General features: G+C 36.9%; 2 non-coding genes across 2 annotated transcripts; one reads left to right on the top strand and one right to left on the bottom strand.

The window, feature by feature from the left end:
* Positions 1–4640: 4640 nt before the first annotated feature.
* On the top strand, positions 4641–4746 carry LOC116106249. Its single transcript, XR_004124292.1, has one exon. It is a non-coding gene; the product is annotated as a small nucleolar RNA R71 (small nucleolar RNA).
* A 4749-nt stretch (positions 4747–9495) lies between these two features.
* On the bottom strand, positions 9496–9602 carry LOC116106250. The gene has a single exon (XR_004124293.1). It is a non-coding gene; the product is annotated as a small nucleolar RNA R71 (small nucleolar RNA).
* Between the last annotated feature and the right edge of the window lie 1904 nt (positions 9603–11506).

Here is an 11506-nt window from a genome sequence, read left to right as displayed (position 1 = left end):
ACCAAGGGGTTTTCCACCACTTAGGGGAATAGAACACCATATTGATTTGGATCCCGGTGCCCCTCTTCCTAATAGGCCAGCATATAGGTGCAATCCCAAAGAATCAAGAGAGCTTCAAAGACAAGTTGAGGAGTTGATTTCCATGGGATTTGTGAGGGAGAGCATGAGCCCTTGTTTAGTTCCAGCCTTGCTTATGCCCAAGAAGGATGGCACTTACCGGATGTGTATTGATAGTTGGGCCATCAATCAGATAATATCAAATATAGGTATCCCATACCATGGTTGGATGACATGTTGGATGAGCTTCATGGAGCAACCATCTTCTCAAAAATTGATCTAAGAAGTAGCTACCATCAGATTAGAATAAGAGAGGGAGATGAATGGAAAATGGCATTCAAGACTAAAGGAGGATTGTATGAATGGATGGTAATGCCTTTTGCCCTTCTAGTGCACTAAGCACCTTCATGAGGTTAATGAATGAGGTACTCAAGCCTTTCATTGGAAAATTTGTGGTTGTATATTTTGATGATATATTGATATATAGTACTTGAGAGGATAGTCATGTAGAACACCTTAGCTTAGTGCTTGAATTGTTGAGGCAAAAAAAAGTTGTATGCTAAGCTTGAAAAATGTGAGCTATTTATGAGACAATTGGTGTTCTTGGGTTATGTAGTTTCAGGAGAATGAATTAAGGTAGATCAATCCAAGGTAGAATCCATTCATAGTTGGCCTAAACCTGGTTCAATTATGGAGGTTAGGAGTTTTTATGGTTTAGCCTCTTTTAACTGTAGGTTTGTGCCTAATTTTAGTTCCATTATGGCTCCCATAACTGAATGTTTGAAGAAGGGATCTTTTGAGTGGACTAAGGCAGCAAATGATGCTTTTAATTTGATTAAGAAGAAGTTGTGTGAAGCTCCCATCACTGCCTTACCAAATTTCAACCAAGTGTTTGAAGTAGAGTGCGATGCAAGTGGTGTTGGCATTGGGGCAGTTTTGAATCAATCCAAGAGGCCAATAGCATACTTTAGTGAGAAGCTTAGTGATTCAAGGATGAAATATAGCACTTATGATAAGGAGTTTTATGCTATAGTGAGAGCACTTGACCATTGGAGCCACTACCTTCGGCCAAAACAATTTGTCCTCCATTCGGACCACCAAGCTTTGAGGTTCATCAATGGGCAACACAAACTCAACACATGACATGCTGGGTTGAGTTCATCCAATCCTTTTCGTTTGTGCTAAATTACTAGCAAGGAGCACACAATGTTGTAGCCGATGCACTCTCTAGAAGGTATGCCTTATTCTCTTTACTTGATTCTAGAGTTCTAGGTTTTGAATTAATGAAGTTGTGTTATGAAGAAGATTTGGAGATGAAAACATGCATAGCTGAATGTGAGAAACCTGGTTTTGAAAATTATATTATGCATGATGGGTACTTGTTCAAGGGTAGAAGATTATGTGTCCCTAAGGGTAGTTTTAGGGAACTAATTATGAGGGAAGCACATAGTGGTGGGTTGGCAGGCCACTTTGGGGTTACTAAGACTTTAGAAACCATCGAAGAATATTTTTATTGGCCTAAGATGTTAGGGGATATTCAAGCTCTCATTAGAAGGTGTGGATCATGTCAAAGAGCTAAGAGTCAATTCAAGGCCGGCCCATACCTACCCTTACCCATAGCCGAGCAACCTTGGGAGGACCTTAGCATGGATTTTGTGGTTGCATTGCCTAGGACCCAAAGGGGAAAAGATTCCATCATGGTAGTGGTTGATAGGTTCTCAAAAATGGCCTATTTCATATCATGCCATACCACACATGATGCCTCCAAAATTGCCGAATTGTTCTTTAGAGAAGTGGTGAGACTTCATGGCATTCCAAGGACCATTGTCTCGGATAGGATACAAAATTCTTGAGTCATTTTTGGAGAAGTTTATGGGGTAGATTAAGGACAAAATTAATGTTTAGCACCTCACACCACCCTCAAACCGATGGTCAAACCGAAGTAGTGAATAAGGTGTTGGGTAATGTCCTAAGGAGTTTAGTGAGTAAGCATTTAAAGGATTGGGATTTGCAATTGGCACATGCTGAATTTACCTACAATAGGAGTCCTAGTTCTACTACAGGTCACACTCCTTTTGAGGTGTTGATGGAGTAAATCCACTTATCTCTTTTGATCTCACTTCCCTACCCCTTGATTTTGAGCCAAATGTGAATGCTAATGAGAAGTTGAAGCAAATGAAGAAACTCCATGAAACTGTGAGAGCTCAAATAGAAAAATCAAATGAAAAGATCAAGAATAAGGCAAACAAGCATAGAAAGCCTAAGCTTTTCCAACCGGGGGATTTAGTTTGGATTCACTGGAGGAAGGAGAGGTTTCCAAGTAAGAGAAAGAGTAAATTAGCTCCTAGGGCTGATGGACCTTTTGAGATTGTTGAGAGGGTAAATGATAATGCTTATAAAGTGGAGTTGCCTAGTGAGTATAGGGGAGTCTTGGCCACTTCAATGTAAGGGATCTAAGTCCATACTTAGAAGACGATTTGGATTTGAGGGCAAATCCTTCTCAACCCGGGGAGGATGATATGTTTACAAGTCCTAAAACACTTGCTAATTTGGTTGAATCAAAGAGTTTCATTCCAAGTCCTAAAACACTTAGGTGGAAAGCGATGGAGGAAATTCAGCCCAAGCAAGTTCCAAGGGGGGAGAGAGCCCAAGCATTTAGGCCCAAACCATTCCAAGTCCAAGCCCAACAAAGGAAGCTCAAGCCCACCAAGAGAGAAGCCTAATTGTTGAAGTGAACCCCTTCAGCCTAAGTTTCATTCCAAAAGGGAAAGCCTCCATGAACCCTTATTGGATCCATTTGCAAGATCCTCAAGGCCCAAACTCTTACACCCTTATTAGTAGACTTGATTAGGATCATTGATCAAGCTTTGAGCTAATAAAGTAAGCTTTTTCAACTAATGGGGTGGTTAAGACATGGATCCTAGAATTACGGAATCATGTCCCTTTTGAATTAAATAGGTATGGTCTTGTTTTTTTTGAATGAATGGCTTGTAATTATTTGTGTAATATTTGTTAATTTTATTTCTTGTATTGTATTTGTGGATTACCTAATTAGCCTTGTAATTGCCTATATAAAGGCAACTATTCTCCTTTGTAATACTTAGTTTTTATGAAATATCAACATTTGGTTTAACCATTGAGAGAACTTTGTGTTCTTGTTGTGTATTCTTTATCCAAGTCCTGGCAAGGAGATTTGGTGGTGAATCAATTCAAGTTGGTGGAGAATTCCTTTATGCTTGAAGTGTTTTCTACTTGTCTTAACCCAAAATTGCAAGTAAGTGTGACATTGCTCCTCTAGTGTATTTGGCTGAATTTAAGCTTGAATTTAGGGCATATTTTGTTGTGTTTTGTTGTTGCAAATTGGATGGAATTGGATCATTATCAAAGAATGAATCTCCTAATGCACAAGGTATAGTAAAACTCCCTGGATCTCTCAGTTTAGGAGGTAATTTATTTTGCAATATGGCACTGCATTCTTCAGTGAGCATAACTATTCCATACTCCTCGATCTTCTGCTTCTTAGAAAGGATGTCTTTTAAGAACTTTGCATAACTAGGCATCTGTGCTAAAGCTTTAGCAAATGGAATATTTATTTGCAATTTCTTAAAGACCTCTAAAAACTTTGAAAATTGTTGATCTAGTTTATCCTTTCTAATTCTATCGGGATAACGAAATTTAGATACATCTTTTTCAATAACAATAGAATCATAATTTGATTTACCTTTTCCTTTACCTCTTGCAATTTCCTTTACCTTAGTCTCTGTCTCTTTTTCTAAATTTACTTTCTTTTTTTCAATAGAGACCGGTAACTCTGCTTCACTTTTCGCCTTTTTTTGTGATTCTTCTTCACCAATCACCTTTCCATCTCTCAAGGTTATGGCCTTACATTGCTCCTTCAGGTTCCTTTCCGTGTCACTCGGTAAATGCCCTTGCTATCTACCCAAAATGATATTAGCCAACTGGCCAATTTGAGCTTCTAAATTCTTGATGGAAGCCTCTTGATTCTGAATTCTTATCTTTGTGGTACTCAAGAACGTCGCCATCATCTCCTCTAAATTTGATTTCTTCTCTTGAGATTGAAAACCTGGCGGTGGAGATTTCACTTGATTGTTGTTACTCCAAGAAATTGGGGTGATTCCTCCACCCCGGATTATATGTTTCACTGTATGGATTATTATTAGGCCTGCGAAAATTTGAAACATAGTTAGCTTGATCAGGCATAAAATTAACAACAAACATTTTACCTGATTGACACTCATGGTTAGGGTGATCTTCGCCACAAAAAACACACATAGAAGCAACTATTGCAGGTTTTTGCATTTGAAGTCCATCAATCTTCTTATTTAATGCCTGCATTTGTGCTGCCAAAGCTGTGATTACATCTATATTATGAACACCCAACGTTCTTCTCATAGGCAACCTCTCTATTGGCCATTGATAAGAGTTTGAAGCCATTTCCCAGCAATTCATAAGCTTGTTCTAGTGTCTTCTTACCTAAAGTACCACCCGCAGCAGCATTGATCATATTTCGAACTTCACTGTTAAGACTATTATAGAACGTCTGGACTTGCAGTCAAACCAGTAATTCATGGTGGGGACATCTCCGGAGCATGTCCTTGAACCTTTCCCATGCTTCGTATAGTGACTCTGTATCCACCTGCATAAACATAGTAATATCATTACGCAATTGTGCAGTCTTTGCAGGAGGAAAATACCTACTTAGGAATTTTTGTGTCATTTGCTCCTAGGTTGTAATCGAGCCTCCTGGTAATGAGGTGAACCAACTCTTAGCTTTGTCTCTTAACGAAAATGGGAACAATCTTAGTCTTATAGCTTCGTCGAAAACTCCATTGTGCTTAAAAGTATCACAAATCTCTAGGAAATTTGCAATATGTAAGTTGGGATCTTCATGTGCCAAACCACCATACTGCACTGACTGCTGAATCATCTGGATGATTGTTGGCTTTATCTCAAAGGTGTGGGCATTGATCACTAGTCGTCGAATGCTCGATGTTGCTCCATTTAGAGATGGGGTAGAGTACTCGTTTAGTATATGAGTTGCTAGTGGTGTTCCATTATTTGGGTAATCGTGATCACCCATGATCTCCCTTTTGATTGCTCTCTTTCTTGCGTGAAAAGTGCGCTCTATCTCAGGATCAAATGCTAGTAAAATCTTTCCAGAAGCTCTGGTCATACACTAGCAGAAACACCTCTTGGTTTCCAAAAAAAAAAAAAAAAAAAAAAAAAAAAAAAAAAGCCAAACAAACAAAATAATAAAAAAAAATCTCAAAGTAATAGGTAATCTTAAAATAATCACAAACAATCTAATGATCCCTGGCAACAGTGCCAAAAACTTGATGCGACTAAATCAACCTTAGCAAGTGTACTAGTCGTGTTCAAGTATAAAGTGATGAGTTTAAGTATCGTCCCACAGAGATCAAAGCGAATATATGTAATTACGTAAAACTACCTACACATTATTTGAGAAAACGAAATCTTAGAGTGTAAAAATAACGGATTAAAAATAACTAAATTAAAAAAATAAATAATGCGATGAACTTTGCAATATTAATGAAGTTAGGGTACAGAATTCCCCCTAATTATGCTTGACAACCACTCTTAATACCCGTTTGTGCTATGAATTGGTAGGATTCTTCTAAGGCCAATTATCCTTATTCAGGCATAATATTCAACATAATACAGATCCCTATTCGGTTACTCTGAAATTAAGAAGCATAAATGCATCAATCCCTTACGACTAATTCGCCCTATTCGGTTGTGAATTAGATGGACCACAAATTAATCCTAGAATCTCCATTCGATTACTTCTAGTTTTAATATGTTGTGCAATGTTATTCCCATAGAACAATTATGAATATGAATTAATTATGAATATGAATTAAGCAATAAACCCTAACTTCTCTATTCGAAACATCATCAAGGTAATTGAATCAATCCAACATTCATAAAGCATTAAACCTAAACTCTTGCACAAATTCATAAACATAAATCTGGTATTAAGAATAAAAATTGTTCAAAACATAATTAGGGTTTCATCCTCCTCTAACAAAAGAGATTTATTCCATCCTAAGAACAAAGAAATAAATAGAGAAGAAAGAAAACATAATCAAACTTGAAAATAAATAAAAATCAAATTCTTAAATCTGATCTTCAGTCTTCAAGCCCCAATAATGCATCTTCTCCTCTTAAAATATGCCAAATTCGTCCCTGACAACTGATCTCAATTATACTTAAATACCCAAAAGAGTCCTAAGTGAAAAAGGAAAGAAAAAATGATAAAAACGCCCTAATAGTTTCCGCCACAACCCTGGCCGTGGCCAAATTTAAGTCACCACAGCCTAGGCCGTGGTGTTTCCTAGTCTCTTTGTTCCACCACCATGGCCATGGTGAACTACCAAGGCATGGTTGTGGCCTTCAAGAATGTTAGGTAATCTCAACTTCTTCAAGCTTTAAGTCGCAATTTCATTCCAATACTCCAATCTACTCAATCAAAGCCTAAAAAACACAAAAGTTATCCAAATCAATAGGTAACCATTCATATCTCAAACTTAACAAAAAAAAAAAGCATCAAAACAAATGAAACAAATGAGAAGTTAACTAAACTAACATCAAAACAACCCTAAAAACACTCAAGTTATGCAACTTATCAACTCTCCTCAAAATCTTTGCAGTAATCGTGAGAAATTTGTTAACACTTTCGTACTTATTTTTACTATCTAATTTTTAAGCTCTAAGATATGAATTCATTGTCTAGTTTCTTTCCTTGTAGTTTCTTTTACTGTCTAGTTTTTAGCCTTAAATTGACCCATATTGTCCACATATCTTAATATTGAACGTATCTTTTTTTTTCTTTTTTGTGTATAGTGCTGGTAATACTGGTATATTGACTATAGGGTGTACAAAAGAACCTGTCAGAATTAGAACCTGTGATTAGACAAGGTTCTAGTTCCTACTCAAAACTGGCCCTCACAGGGTCGATTCTGGTTCTAAAAAATCAGAATCGGTACTATGTGGTTTCGGTTCTATCACTGTAAGAACCATAACCAGAATCGAGAATCGGAACCAAAACTGATACGCAAGTACCTAGGTAGGAATTGAGACTGGCCTATAATTTATGTAATTTTTTGGGGTGTATTTGTAAGTTTTTGGGGGTGTTTGTAATTTTTTGGGGGTGTATTTGTAATTTTTGTGAATAGTAGGTGGTAACATAATTTTCCGAGGTATAGGAACTAGAACTGGAACCTATGTTTCAAGTTCCAGTTCCAAGCTTTTAGGAACCGAAACCAGCAGGTTTCAATTTCGGTTTCAATTCCAAATCTCAAGAAACCAGTGATAATCTTATTTTTCATATGAGTTTGTATTGAATTTCAATAGGATTTAGAATACTTCTCATACAATTTGGGCCATAATTGCTTCTTAATTCTATTAATTTTTCTTTGCAATTCTAAACGATGATTTTGAGCATAAATGACGGTTTTAAGTGTAAATTGCGTAACTTGAGTTTAGAAACTCGGAATGAGTTGAATTTAGAAGCTATAGAAATCTAAGAAGTACTAGAGCTACAACTTTCATGTTTGGGTTTTTCCTAATTATGATAGGAAGAATGTGAAAACTTGGCTTGAAGTTGTGAATAATACGTTCCGAACTGAAGAAAACATCTTTAGACATGCTTTAGTATTTGGGCCGTAACTTGAGCTATAGACTCAGATTGGGCTGATTCATCAACGAGTACAAATAAAATTGACAGGGCTAAACTTCATATATGTACGACATTTCCAGATTCAGATGTTATCATGCTCAAATTTGGCCCAAAATAGATTCGCCGTGGCGAAGAAAATTTTTTGCTGCGGCTAAACTGCATTAGATGTGAAAAATAAAACGACATGTTTTGGCTTGCTAGGGCTCCATCCTTAAGTGAGAGCAGTAGAAATTGATGTGAAAGGGAAGGGAAAAGAGTCTTGGTTCATCATTTGTGAGGCAGCTCTTGGAATGAGAAAATTATTGAAAGATTTGGGCTTCAAATTAGAGAAGATTTCTCCATCTTTTGTTTGTTTTTCAATGATGAACCTTGATTCAACTTGATTTTGTTATTTTATTTTGTTATTTAGCATAAAATGAGTTGTTTAGCTAGGGTTTGATGTAACTTTGATACAATGATTCAAATTTTTGTGAATTGATTTACTGAGTTTTAATTTCATGATTGATTGTTTATCTTTTTGCTTAATGAGTTTTGGATGCTTGATCACCATTCAAATATGTGTTGTTCACAATGAGACTGAGAAGTGTTTTTTGATATGTGCCTCTTGGGATAAATACCATAGATTGAGCGAAAACTAGAGATAGATAAATGTGATCTATGAAATCTAGATAGAATTCCACAAGCCTAAGAGACCTTGAACTATTAAACTTTAACTTTTGGGTTCAGAAGGTTAATAGGAATAGGTCGGGTGGTATAACCTAAGAAGGAGTACCAAACAACTTAGGGAATTTGATTTTCAATCAGGGAATTAGAACTTGGTTAATAAATTCTATGAATTGGGTTTGCGTATCTAGGTGAAATCAACACCCTAGCTTTTTTAGTACTATTTGATTTGTTTGGATTTTGGGTTTTATATTTAATTTAATTTTTATCATTTATTTGTTGTTAATTTATATTTAGTTGTTAAATTTCCATCAGTCCAATTTATTGTTGCTTCAATTAGGAATTAAACTAGAGAAATTGGTATTTAGTAACTATATATCCTCGTGGCAACGATACTCTACTAATCACTTCATTACTTTTACGACTAGTGGACTTGCTAAATATACATATAAAACATTATGCATCAAGTTTTTGGCACCGTTGCCGGGGATGGTTGATTATTAATATTGATAGTATCTATTGTGGTGCTAAATTAAAGCTTTATTTCATTTAGTTAATTGTAAATATTGTATAGTCTTAAACTTGAGTTCTTTTGTTTGTAGTTTTTATTTTTGTTTTATAGGTAAGCAAAATTTTTGTGAATACTTAAGTTCGAATTTTCTCTTGTGTGGAGAATCATGGAAGAAGTACATAGAATGTTGAGGGATTATGCCGTACCAACGGTGCAAGAATGCAATTATGGTATTACAAGGGCACTTGTTGAAGTGAACTTTGAGATTAAGCTGACAATAATTCAAATGATCCAACAGTCAGTCCAATTTAGTGGAAATTCATATGAGGATCCAACTTTGCATATCACTAGTTTTCTAGAGATATGTGACACCTTCAAGCACAATGGATTGACTGATGATGCAATTAGGCTAAGATTGTTTCCATTTTCATTGCGAGATAAAGCGAAAGGTTGGCTCATGTTAGACCCAGCTGGAACTATCACCACATGGGACAAATTAGCAAAGAAGTTTCTTGCAAAATACTTTCCACCAGTGAAGACCGCAAAAATGAGAAACGACATTAACTCTCTCATGCAAGACAACGATGAATCACTGTATGAAGCTTGGGAGAGGTACACGGAGTTGTTAAGGAAATGTCCACATCATGGTCTACCGATTTGGATACAAGTCCAAACATTCTACAATGGTTTGTTACCAAATATTCAAATTATGGTAGATGTGTGGTTGGAGGAGCGTTAAATCACAAGACTCCAGAACATGCTTATGAACTGCTTAAGGTGATGGTCAATAATAACTACCAAAGACCCAATGAGCGAGGAATGCCTAAGAGGAGCATGGGTTTACATGAAGTTGACGCCTTTATCACATTGTCTGTTCAGATTTCAGTGCTTTAGAAACAATTGGGAGGTATGAATGTAAATATTTTTCACTCGCCTTTTCTAACTTGTGAATTTTGTGTAGGAAACCATGCAAGTGTGGAATGCCAAGTGGGAAACCCATTCATCTTCTCAACAATCGAGCAAGTGAATTGCATGGTTGTTTCACAAAGGGCGCCGAATGACCCCTTTTCCAACACATACAATCCGAGATGAAGGAACCATCCGAATTTCTCTTGGAGAAATCAAGGAGCACCAAGACCGGTAGCCAAATAACAACCACTAGAGGAGAGAATAACCAAGTTGGAAGATATGTTTTGAAGGTTCATGAATGAGACAAGGATAAATTTTAGAAATCAATGAGCATCCATTCGAAATTTGGAGGTTCAAGTGGGGCAATTGGTGGAACAATTGACGGAGAGACCTCCAGGTTCCTTTCCAAGCAAAAAAGAAGTTAATCCTAGAGAGCAGGTTCATGCCATAACATTGAGGAGTGGTGTAGTTTTGGAGGAACCTCAACAAAGAGAAGAGTTGAAAGACCATGAAGCGGAAAATCTCAAAGCGAAAGGGTGTACAAGATACTTAGGGGAATTTCAACCAAGCAACTCACCTCACAAGGGACAATTTAAGGAATTTGTTGTAAGTGGGAACAAGCCAAAATTTGTGTTGGAAGAGACTCCAAACATTGGACTCAAAAAATCACCATCTCATCTCAAGTACGCATATAAGAATTTGAAGTTCCGAAAAGATGCTTTGAGAATGCCTGAAATTCCAAAGGAAAAGCACCCATGCGTTGCACCAGGTTGTCGGCAAACAACCTTGACAAGTGAGATCAGTCACTGCCTTTCGACAGGGTCATTCAACACTATGATAGCCTTACTGTATTATTTGTATCCTTGGTCGGAATAATATTGGGGCTACAGACATTTCTAGAATGGCCACTATATGTGATCATAGGGTTTTCACTATCATAATTTGAAATACTTGATATCCTCATCATGGTTCTACCATCTTAAGGACATATATCAATACATATAATATGATTAACGTGATATAGTAGAATATGCCTTTTACTGATAAATAAACATTTATTACAGAGTTAATTTTACAATAATTGATTAGCTCTAAGGCACATACTCTAACAAACTAGAACTCAATGAAGTTCTAGAACCATAAGATACATTAGACAAAGATCAGGAAGATGTGCCACAAGAGGTGGTTGAACATCGTGAGGAGATCACTCCACAATTCGTGGATCAAAGTGAACCACCTCAAGTAGCATAGGAGCTACGTAGGTCTGGGAGAGTACGTCATGAGCCCAAGAGATATGGTTTTCTCATGACTCAGCATGGTGATGTACTCGTCTCCTAAGACAATGAACCCAAAACCTAGGAAGACGCTATATTGGATTTAGATTCTGTTTAATGGCTTGAAGCCATGAAATCTGAGATGGACTCCATGTACCGAAACCAAGTATGGTCTCTGGTGGATCCACTTGAAGGTGTAAAACCCATAGGGTGTAAATGGGTCTTCAAGAAGAAGACTGACATGGATGACAAGGTGCATACTTATAAGGCATGACTGGTTGCCAAAGGTTTCAAACAAATTCATGGTATTGGCTATGAAGAAACCTTTTCTCCAGTTGCCATGATTAAGTCCATCTGGATTATGCTTGCGAT

Source organism: Pistacia vera, unplaced genomic scaffold (genome assembly GCF_008641045.1).
Source record: "Pistacia vera cultivar Batoury unplaced genomic scaffold, PisVer_v2 Contig51, whole genome shotgun sequence".
In the NCBI taxonomy this organism is placed as follows: Eukaryota; Viridiplantae; Streptophyta; class Magnoliopsida; order Sapindales; family Anacardiaceae; genus Pistacia; species Pistacia vera.
This window is presented reverse-complemented; position numbering and strand designations above follow the sequence as displayed.